The sequence below is a fragment of the Trachemys scripta genome, chromosome 8 (genome assembly GCF_013100865.1).
Source record: "Trachemys scripta elegans isolate TJP31775 chromosome 8, CAS_Tse_1.0, whole genome shotgun sequence".
NCBI classification, from domain to species: domain Eukaryota; kingdom Metazoa; phylum Chordata; order Testudines; family Emydidae; genus Trachemys; species Trachemys scripta.
The window spans coordinates 30,754,784-30,767,233 of NC_048305.1; the positions used below are offsets into that span (position 1 = coordinate 30,754,784).

A 12,450-nucleotide genomic window follows, 5' to 3' on the forward strand; every position below is an offset into this window, starting at 1 on the left:
ATATATACATTGTAATGTCCCCAAATTGAACGTTATACTCTGGAAATTGAGCATTAAGGTTACATATAAAAGACATCTAAATATAGTACAGTATAGAAATGCACAGTGAAGGCATCCAAACAACTTTTGCTCTGCCATGTACTAAGGGGGGGAGGGGGAATATAACAATAGCTAATGTCTTTAAAAATTAGTTTAATTAGTTTAATCAAATCTGGGACCACAAATAGTAAAATACCTTAATCATAATCACATAGTTATTGCATGACATAACTGCAGGGCAGAGTTAAGGTTATTTGGATGCCTCAGCTGTACATTTCTTGCTTTAAAATGTTTTGGATTTCTTTTATGTGGAACCTGAACTCTCAATATCCTGTTTGTAATACTTGATTTAGGGATGATTACAACATCCCTGTAATTTTTTTTTAACTGTTATGTTACTGATATGCACTCTCAACCAAGTCAAGTCAGTCAAAGATTCTCAGCAGAGAATTTTCCCTCTTTGTAAAGAGACTCAGCACTGCTATAGAATTGGCAGAGGCAGCTTAGCCTTCTCCACCTGCCCAGCATGAGGTTGGCAGGCCTGGAGGAAGTTATCAGGATCAGAAACCTCCTGGACTACAACCGGGAGGACTGGGTGGATCCCTATGGGCTTGGCTGGTGCACGGGGCTCTCTGCCCTTGGAACCCCCCGGCGTGTACTTTGGGAGATGGAGGCAGCCTTATTGCCCACTTCTTGGTCTTTCCTTGAGTGAGTCCTGTGAGAGGGTTTTGGCCTCTGACCCCCACACTGGTTCCTGTTTTTTATTTCGTTGTCCCACATATTCAGTTGAGCACTGGGTTCAGTAGCTCCTCCCCAGACTGGGGGAGGGGCCTTTAGCAGTGGGTGGGTTTGCGCCCGCCAACTTCCCGGTTGTCAGGAACAGATGTGGTGGATGTGAGCACAGCTACACCCAATCCTCTGCAGGCATGAAGAACCTTATCCTAGCAGCCTAAATTAGAGTTTTGATTCAAGGAGCACCTTAGACAGATCAAAAAACTAAGGCATGTGTGTCTATGACCAGGAGACAAAGGGCTTTTAACAAAGTTAGCTTTTCTAAATCATAGAATCATAGAATATCAGGGTTGGAAGGGACCTCAGGAGGTCATCTAGTCCAACCCCCTGCTCAAAGCAAGACCAATCCCTAACTAAATCATCCGAGTCAGGGCTTTGCCAAGCCTGACCTTCAAAACCTCTAAGTAAGGAGATTCCACCATCTGCCTAGGTAACCCATTCCAGTGCATCACCACCCTCCTAGTGAAAAAGTTTTTCCTAATATCCAACCTAAGCCTCCCCCACTGCAACTTGAGACCATTACTCCTCATTCTGTCATCTGGTACCACTGAGAACAGTCTAGATCCATCCTCTTTGGAACCCCCTTTCAGGTAGTTGAAAGCAGCTATCAAATCCCCCCCCCCTTCTTCTCTTCTGCAGACTAAACAATCCCAGTTCCCTCAGCCTCTCCTCATAAGTCATGTGCTCTCCAAGTCAGGTTTTACAGTAACAAATATAATAGGCTTCAGGATTCTGCAGGGTCCTAAAGTCACTTGATTTTACATTGACTTAAACTAAATATTCCATCATTAGAAATGTAAATACTTTGAAAGCCAATATATATTGGTCTAAAATATGGAAAATTTGAGGTTATCAGCCCAGCAATTCTTCCAATGAATTACTCAGTATTGCGTTCATACAGTATAATTTGCTTTATATAGTGCCTTTCATACTTATGGTGTCTCATATCATTTTACAAAGCATGGAGTAAGATACTGGCAGTGGGGCAGCCATAGGTTTGACAATACTTTACAGCTGACGATGGGTGTTAGAACTTGCTGTGCAAAGAGCTACAGTTTTAGCCAGGATGTCTTGGTTATCCCTCGCATACACAAATACCAGGACTATCTTTAATTTTTCCCTGAAGAGCCACCAGGGACAGGTAGAAGGACTTTACTAGAATAGTTCTCCTCTATCAGTGCATCCGCCAGTTGTACAATGGTTTGATAATCAGGAGCTCAAAGATCTATTTTTAAAAAGAGCCTAGATACAGCAGGAAATAACAAATATTAAATACCACTTAAGAAGCCTGCAGGGTTTTCAAATGAATAATGCTCTTGTGTGTTGCTTTGTTATTTTAAGTTTGTCTAGAAAAGAAACTTTTTGGGAAGAAAACCAGAATTTCTTACACAACCTTACACATAATGGGCCAAAAAAGTCTTTGCTCCTTTCAGGGACTAAAGGAGGAATGAAAACTTTATTGCTCAGGTACTCCGAGTCATTCTGTCTACACAGGGTGGGATCCCTCAGCAAGCTTGCTGCATAGTGCTCCTTACACCTGCCAATGAAAGGTACTTTGCCTAGTCATTGCTGTCAAACCCTGGCAGGCATGCAAGGGGGTTGGATGGTGGTCTGGCGAACATCCCTTGAGGGAGGTGGACTAGCCAGCCCATTTAGTGCTCACAGAGTCTGCTGCAGGTGCATGGGGGAAAAAACCTGCACCCTCTTCCCCATAATGCTCCAGCTGGAATTGGACTCACACAGTGACCTATTGGTACCAGTCACTTATTTGTGGCTGAATATTTTAACTAATCCTTGACCACCTAAGGCTGCAAACTTGTCAGTACACTGCACACTATGGCCATTAGGAATGTAACATGACAGGGGTTCAGAACCGTGCTTCTGTTCCAGAAGCACAGGCTCTTAGCACTCGAATGAAAGGAGATCTCTGTTAACACTGTTTGCTGAATAGGGGGACTAGGAGCTACAGTTGAACAATTTCAATTCCATCCAGTAGAGCACAGTGGTACACATACACACTAGCCAATAGGGTGCATAAGAGTTAATATATATATTTACTAAATAGTTTGTTTCATAAAACTATTTTAACAAGCTTTATTTTATGTTTGAAGATGGGGCACTCGAAGACACATGAAGATGTGCCTGGGTGACACAGGAGGTAGATGTTGTTCCCCAAAATAAGAGATTGCCTTGTAACCAGTTTCTGTAAGTGCAGTTGTGACCTATTTAGCCACTGCTAAAGTTACAGAAATATCCCGGAGTAATGACCTTGTAACTTTCAAATTTGAGCATGTAGGTTTCCTAAAATGGGTATATTTAGAAAAACCACATGCTCAGCCCATTGGGTTTCTATGGCTGTGGCCTGTGGGTGACAAATGTAGCACAGTTACGAGTGCTGGGTCACATTCACTGCTGGTGTAATTTGGTGTAGCTCTGTTGAAGTTAATGGAGCTACCCGAATTTTCACCAGCTAAGGGTCTGACCCAGTACATTTAACTTTAGTAGTATGCTTACAAGGCTGTAGACTTGCAAAAATGCATGCTTCATTTAGTGATGAGGCAGGTCAGATTTATATTTGTAGTACACTAATGTGCATTTCTGTTGTACACAGAAAAATAAGAATACTTTACTTTAAAAAAATCCACAACTTCATCCCAGTTTTTAAAATGGTAATTATCTCTGCTTCCACTACTAAACACCAATGTCCAGTAGTAAATTGTTGACCTCAACTATTCTGGATTGGTCTGAAATCAACAAAATGAAATTCAATAAAAATAAGTGAAAAGTTGCCATACTTAGTAAGGGCAAAATTAAATGCACAAATACCAAATGGGAAATAACTGGTTAAGCAGCAATACTGCAGAAAAGGATCTGGGGGTTGTAGTGCATCACAAATTGAATACGAGTCAAGTGTGATGCAGTTTCAAATAAGGCTATTATCATGTGGGGATGTATTACAAGGAGTATTATATGTAGGACATGAGAAGTAAGTCTTCCACTCTACTCAGCATTGGTGAAGCCTCAGCTGGAGTATTTTGTCCAGTTTTGGGTTAAGAAAGATGTGAACAAATTCGAGAGAGTCCAGAGGCGAGCAATAAAAATGATAAAGGATTTAGAAAACATGACCTATGAGGAAAGGGTAAAAATATTGGGCATGTTTAATCTTGAGAAGAGAAGGCTGAGGGGGGACATAACAATAATAATAATAATTAATAATAACAACATAACAATAACAGAAAATGTGGAAATGGCAGAGGTGCTTAATGACTTATTTGTTTCAGTTTTCACCAAGAAGGTTGGTGGTGGTTGGACATCTAACGTAGTGAATGCCAGTGAAAATGAGGTAAGATCAGAAGAGGCTAAAATAGGGAAAGAACAAATTAAAAATTACTTGGACAAATTAGATGTCTTCAGGTCACCAGGCCCTGATGAAATGCATCCTAGAATACTCAAGGAGCTGACTGAGGAGATATCTGAGCCATTAGTGATTATCTTTGAGAAGTCATGGAAGATGGGACAGATTCTAGAAGACAGGAAAAGGGCAAATATAGTGCTCATCGATAAAAAGGGAAATAAGGACAACCCAGGAAATTACAGACCAGTCAGCTCAACTTCTGTATCCGGAAAGACAATGGGTCAAATAATTAATTAAGCAATCAATTTGCAAACATCTAAAAGATAATAAAGTGATAGGTAACAGTCACCATGGATTTGTCAAAAACAAATCATGTCAGACCAACCTGATAGCTTTCTTTGACAGGGTAACAAGCCCTGTGGATAGTGGGGAAGCAGTAGACGTGGTATATCTTGACTTTAGTAATGCTTTTGATACTGTCTCGCATGACCTTCTAATAAACAAACTAGGGAAATGCAACCTAGATGGGACTACTATAAGGTGGATGCAAAACTGGTTGGAAAACCGTTCCCAGAGAGTAGTTATCAGTGGTTCACAGTCAGGCTGGAAGAGCATAACAAGAGGGGTCCCGCAGGGATCAGTTCTGGGTCCGGTTCTGTTCAATATCTTCATCAATGATTTAGATAATGGCATAGAGAGTACATTTAGAAAGTTTCAGGATGATACCAAGCTGGGAAGGGGTGCAAGTGCTTCAGAGGATAGGATTAAAATTCAAAATTATCTGAACAAACTGGAGAAATGCTCTGAAGTGAATAGGATGAAATTCAATAAGAACAAATGCAAAGTACTTCATTTAGGAAGGAACCTTGTAACTTGCACACATACAAAATGGGAAATGACTGCCTAGAAAGGAGCACTGCAGAAAGGGATCTGGGGGTCATAGTGGACCACAAGCTAAATATGAGTCAACAATGTAATGCTGTTTCAAAAAAAGCGAACATCATTCTGGCATGTATTAGCAGGAATGTTGTAAGCAAGACACGAGTAGTAATTCTTCCACTCTACTCTGCGCTGATTAGGCCTCAACTGGAGTATTTTGTCCAATTCTGGGCACCACATTTCACAAAGGATGTGGACAAATTGGAGAGAGTCCAAAGAAGAGCAACTAAAATGATGAAAGGTTTAGAAAACATGACCTATGAGGGAAGATTTAAAAAATTGGTTTTGTTTAGTCTGGAAAAGAGAAGACCGAGAGGGAACATGATAACAGTTTTCAAGTATGTAAAAGGTTGTTACAAAGAGGAGGAAGAAAAATTGTTTTTCTTAACCTCTCAGGATAGGACAAGAAGCAATGGGCTTAAATTGCAGCAAGGGAGGTTTAGATTGGACATTAGGAAAAACTTTCTAATTGTCAGGGTGGTTAAGCACTGGAATAAATTGCCTAGGGAGGTTGTGGAATCTCCATCCTTGGAGATTTTTAAGAACAGGTTAGACAAATACCTGTCAGGAATGGTCTAGATAATTAGTCATGGCACGACTGCAGGGGACTGGACTAGATGACCTCTCGAGGTCCCTTCCAGTTCTATGATTCTATGATATAACACATGAGAACAGTCTTCAAATATGTATAAACAGGATGAGGATGATCATTCTCCATGTTTGAACCAATTACTTCCTGTCCTACCCTCGATCTGCAACAAGGAAGATGATTTTAATATTGGGAAAACCGTTCTAATTTTAAGAATAGGTAAGTACTGGAATATGTTGCCATTGGAAGCCTGTCACTGGAGTATTTTAAGAACAGGTTGGTCAAATATCTGTCTAGGTGAACCCAATCTCGTCTCAGTGAAGAGGGTTGGACTAGATGACCTCTTGAGATCCTATCTAGCCCTACGTTTCTCTGATTGTATGAGGCTTCCTATGTAGCCCATCATCCCATTCCTCTGGTCATGTGGACATACAGTATACAGGGCACTGATGGGAAAGCAGAGGACAGGTACAATAGGGGATCTATGAGTAGGATGAGAGGTGAATCTGAATAATCCAGTGGAGAGTTTGGCCCCTGCTGCCCTGCAGTCTCTTATGTTGGTCTCTCTCGAGGTCAAACTGCTTCATTATAAATGGCAGCATATTACAAATTCAGTTCCCTGCTCTGCCCTGTACTTCCTGTGACACCTTGGGCAGGTGCCTCAGTTCCCTATCTGTAAAATGGGGACAATAGCACTGCCCTACATCAGAGGCATGCTGTTAGAATACAAACATCAAAGATTGTGAGGCAATCAGATATCCCAGTAATGGGGGACATATAAGTAACAATGGCAGAGAGGCATAGATAGATCTGAAGTAATTGCTTTTGATCTCCTTTGTTTTAAAAGCCAGAAAGATTTTACACCATTTAAGATGCCACTCAGGCTAGCCTATGGGATTGGCAATCAGAGTTGATTATAATCTACGAGATCTGCTTTGCGATTAAGATGACTAGAGCTTATTGTGTCCTTGCAAGATGGAGATTTAGAGTGGGGGGGAGGGAGAAAAGGAACTATGGGATTATTTTTAATTTTTATTGTTTGCATAGTCTACTAGGCATTTTTACAAACAGGTAAGAAGGCAAGGCCACAAGGGATTTGTAATCCAAACAGACAACAAACTAATGAAGTTAGAGTGAAAGAAAGCAATGGAAAGCATTATGGCTGAAATACAGAAATGTAGGTCTGGAAGGGACCTTGAGTCATCCAGTCCATCCTCCCATTCTGAGGCAGGGATTCCATAACGTCCCTTGGTTATATATTCTGGTATTTACCTATCCTCCCAGTTAGAACAATTTTCTTAATATCTAACCTAAATCTCCTTTTTTGCTGCAGATTGAGCTGATTACTTCTTGTCCTACTTTCAGGGATATAGAGAACAACTGATCACTGTCCTCTTTATAACAGCCTTTAACATATTTGAAGAATATCAGGTCACCGCTGTCTTCTTTACTCAAGACTAAACATGCCCAGTTTATTTAACCTTTCTTCAGAGATCAGATTTTTCTAAACCTTTTATCATTTTTGTTGCTCTTTTCTAAACCCTCCAATCTGTCCACATCTTTCTTAAAATATTGGACACAATACCCCCAAATGAGGCCTCACCAGTGCCAAGTACATCAGAACAACCAGCTCCTATGTTTTATAAACAACACTCCTGTTAATACATCCCAAATGATATTGGCCTTTTTTTGCAACAATACTTTCTGCAGTATTTCTGCCTAGCCAGTTATTTCCCATTTTTGTATCTGTGCATTTGATTTTTTTTCCCTTTCTAAGTGTGGTACTTTTCACTTCTCTGTTAAATTTCATCTGGTTGATTTTTACCAATTTTCCAATCTATCGAGATCCTTTCAATTTCTAATCCTGTCCTCCAACATGCTTGCAATCCTTTCCAGCTTGGAGTCATCAGCAAATTTTATAAGTATACTCTCCACTCCATTATCCAACTCATAATGAAAACATTAAATACTACTGGGTACAGGACTGACCCCTGTGGGAACTCACTAGATAGGACCTCTCAGTCTGACAGTGAATCATTGATAACGACAGTGTGAATATGGTTTTTCAGCTAGTTGTGAACACACTTTATAGCAGTTTCATCTAAACCACATTTCCCTAGTTTGAGAACGTTAGCAAGGATTTTGACAGAGTCCCACCTACAATCAAGATATATCAAATCAACTGCATCCCCCTATCCACTAGGCCTGTAATCCTGTCAAAGAAAGAAATTAGGTTTGTTTGGCATGATTTGCTCTTGACATATCCATGTTGGCTATTGCTTGGGGAACAAAGCTACTAGAGCCTCCCCTGGGATAATGCTTGCTATAGACCACCGGGATCTGATTTGGATATGGATAGAGACCTCTTTAATGTTTTTAATGAAGTAAATACTAATGGGAATTGTGCGACCATGGGAAAACTTAACTTCCCAGATATAGACTGGAGGACAAGTGCTAGTAATAATAATAGGGCTCAGATTTTCCTGGATGCGATAGCTGATAGATTCCTTCACCGAGTAGTTGCTGAACCAACAAGAGGGGATGCCATTTTAGATTTGGTTTTGGTGAGTAGTGAGGACCTCATAGAAGAAATGGTTGTATGGGACAACCTTGGTTCAAGCAATCATGAGCTAATTCAGTTTAAACTAAATGGAAGGATAAACAAAAAAATAGATCTGTGACTAGGGTTTTTGATTTCAAAAGGGCTAACTTTAAAAAATTAAGGAAATTTAGCTAGGGAAGAGGATTGGACTGAAGATTGGATTGGATCTAAAGGCAGAAGAGGCCTGGAATTACTTCAAGTCAAAGTTGCAGAAACTATCAGAAGTCTGCATCCCAAGAAAGGGGAAAAAATTCATAGACAGGAATTGTAGACCAAGCTGGATGAGCAAGCATCTCAGAGAGGTGATTAAGAAAAAGCAGAAAGCCTACAAAGAGTGGAAGATGGGAGGGATCAGCAAGGGAAGCTACCTTATTGAGGTCAGAACATGTAGGGATAAAGTGAGAAAGGCCAAATGCCATGTAGAATTGGATCTTGCAACGGGAATTAAAACCAATAGTAAAAGGTTCTATAGCCATATAAATAAGAAGAAAACAAAGAAAGAAGTGGGACTGCTAAACACAGAGGATGGAATGGAGGTTAAGGATAATCTAGGCATGGCCCAATATCTAAACAATACTTTGCCTCAGTCTTTAATGAGGCTAATGAGGAGCTTAGGGATAACGGTAGGATGACAAATGGGAATGAGGATATGCAAGTAGATATTAGCATATCCAAGGTAGAAGCCAAACTCGAACAGCTTAATGGGACTAAAACGGGGAGCCCAGATAATCTTCATCCAAGAATATTAAAGGAATTGGCACATGAAATTGCAAGCCCATTAGCAAGAATTTTTAATGAATCTGTAAATTCAGGGGTTGTACCGTATGACTGGAGAATTGCTAACACAGTTCCTATTTTTAAGAAAGGGGAAAAAAGGTGATCCGGGTAACTACAGGCCTGTTGACATCTGTAGTATGGAAGGTCTTGGAAAATTTTTTGAAGGAGAAAGTAATTAAGGACATTGAGGTCTGTGGTAATTGAGACAAAATACAACATGGTTTTACAAAAGATAGATCGTGCCAAACCAACCTGATCTCCTTCTTTGAGAAGGTAACAGATTTTTTTAGACAAAGGAAAGACCATGGATCTAATTTACCTCGATTTCAGTAAGGCATTTGATATGGTTCCACATGGGGAATTATTAGCTAAATTGGAAAAGATGGGGATCAATATGAAAATTGAAAGATGGATAAGGAACTGGTTAAAGGGGAGATGACAACGGGTCGTACTGAAAGGTGAACTGTTAGGCTGGCGGGAGGTTACTAGTGGAGTTCCTCAAGGATCGGTTTTGGTACCAATCTTATTTAATCTTTTTATTACCGACCTTGGCACAAAAAGTAGGAGTGTGCTAATAAAGTTTGCGGATGACACAAAGCTGGGAGGTATTTCTAATACAGAGAAGGACTGGGATATCATACAGGAAGATCTGGATGACCTTGTAAACTGGAGTAATAGTAATAGGATAAAATTTAATAGTGAAAAGTGCAAGGTCATGCATTTAGGGATTAATAACAAGAATTATTGTTATAAGCTGGGGACACATCAGTTGGAAGTAACAGAAGAGGAGAAGGACCTCGGAGTATTGGTTGATCACAGGATGACTATGAGCCACCAATGTGATATGGCGGTGAAAAAAGCTAATGCGCTCTTGGGACGCATCAGGCGAGGTATTTCCAGTAGAGATAAGGAGGTGTTAGTACCGTTATACCAGGAACTGGTGAGACCTCATCTGGAATACCATGTGCAATCTCCCATGTTTAAGAAGGATGAATTCAAACTAGAACAGGTACAGAGAAGGGCTACTAGGATGATCCGAGGAATGGAAAACTTGTCTTACGAAAGGAGAGAGACTCAAAGAGCGTGGCTTGTTTAGCCTAATCAAAAGAAGGCTGAGGGGAGATATGATTGCTCTCTATAAATATATCAGAGGAATAAATATCAGGGAGAGAGAGGAATTATTTAAGCTCAGTACCAATGTGGACACAAGAACAAATGGATATAAACTGGCCATCAGGAAGTTTAGACTTGAAATTAGACAAAGGTTTCTAACCATTAGAGTAGTGAAGTTCTGGAACAGCTTTCCACGGGGAGCAGTGGGGGGCAAAAGACATATCTGGCTTCAAGACTAAGCTTGATAAGTTTATGGAGGGGATGGTATGATGGGATAGCCTAATTTTGGCAATTAATTGATCTTTGACTATTCGTGGTAAATATGCCCAATGGCCTGTGATGGGATGTTAGATGGGGTGGGATCTGAGTTACTACAGAGAATTCTTTCCTAGGTGTCTGGCTCGTGAGTCTTGTCCACATGCTCAGGGTTTAGCTGATCACCATATTTGGAGTCGGGAAGGAATTTTCCTCCAGGGCAGATTGGCAGAGGCCCTGGGGGTTTTTTGCCTTCCTCTGCAGCGTGGGGCACGGGTCACTTGCTGGAGGATTCTCTGCACCTTGAAGTCTTTAAACCACGATTTGAGTACTTCAATAGCTCAGACATAGGTTAGGGGTTTGATACAGGAGTGGGTGGGTGAGATTCTGTGGCCTGCGTTGTGCAGGAGGTCAGACTAGACCAGGGGTCGGCAACCTTTGGCACGCAGCTCGCCAGGGTGCTTACCCTGGGGAGCCGCATGCCAGAGGTTGCCAACCCCTGGACTAGACAATCATAATTGTCTCTTCTGATCTTAAAGTCTATGATTCTATGATCATTTAATATTGCTTCTTTGAGAAACTCCTAGCTTTCCCGACCTCCTTCCATCCTGAGATTTTCTTCCAACGGGACATCAGCTGCCATTTCCCCACGTTTTAGCCTGCTTTCTTTTTTAAGTCTGCTGTCCTTATTCTGTTGCTTTCACTCTTTCTATTATGAATCTTGTTAATTCTACAGTTTTGGTTTGGATTTATTATTTTCAAGCATTTTTAGAATCTACTTTACTCATTTCTCTGAGCTTGAGCACTGGTGTTCACAGCTCTTTTTCCACTGTTGCCAAATTCAAGTCCTTAGTGAAAAGCACGAAGTGATCATACAAGACAAGTTTGCTCACATTCTACCACAGGTAAAGTGGAGAAAGAAAATACAATGGACATAATTTATCTTTTCAAAATCAATAAAGGTTAGGGGGATCTGGCAATAACTCCTATATTTAGGTTGCCTATGTATATTACTCACATAAGACCCTAATATATCTGTTTGTATATATCTCCATTATTTTTTTCAAGTCATTCTTAATGACTAATATTATTTGAAAGAGAATAATCCCAAAGCCCTAAAATATAAAAAATATGTAATTAAAAAAAACAAAAAAACCCCAAGACGAATGCAAGCCTAGGGGATCAGCAGAACACAAGAAAGGGAGAGATCATCAAATAACTGAAAACTATTTATTTCACAAGACCAAAAGAATGAGGGGTATCTTACAGAACAGGCAAAGAAACTTTTATCTTTCATGGTGAAGTCTTGCACACAGCAGAACTCACTGCTACTCAGTGTTAATGTAATGCAAATATAATTTTAATCAATAACTTGCTATGATGGATGGAAAATATATAAATTGATTCAAATGCCTTCCAATCATCTACCCGCAGCTGCACAGGAAAGCTATTCCAGTCTTAAGTCTGATTTATCTTTAATAGGTATCTAAACATGGTGGGGCATAATGAAAAACATTCAAAAAGTAACTACATTAGATGTAGTGTTCAATTTGACATATTTCATATGTTTTCAGGATGGAAGTCCTCTTTCCAACTAAGCAATGAAATCATGCTCAACAGGTGGTACTTTCAAAAGCACTCAGCATTGGCCTAACTACATCCATTGAAGTCAGTAATGAGTTCTGTCATTAACTTGAATGGGAGCAAGGTGAGGCCAATTACAAAGATTTCTGAATATTTCCCCAATGGGTTTTTTAATCTGTATCTAGTTATTTTCCACACAATGACAAATGCCATGTTTTCCTCACTTGTTTTTTTCTCTAGGAATGTGTCCTTTCCTTTCCTGAAACAACACAAACAGCAGGTCTCTAGATCAATGTTTTAAAGGCCTCACCATCCACTTGCCCTGTGCTTGTCCAGGAGTTATATCTCCAACCCACTCAACATATCATCCATTTTGAAAAATGAGATTTGGTTTGGATTTACTTA

General features: G+C 40.2%; 1 protein-coding gene across 1 annotated transcript in view; it reads right to left on the reverse strand.

Annotated features, from left to right (window-relative positions):
• Window positions 1–12,450, reverse strand: part of LCP2 (lymphocyte cytosolic protein 2) — a 52,587-nt gene that overhangs the window by 28,374 nt on the left and 11,763 nt on the right. The gene's annotated exons all lie outside the window — the stretch shown is intronic.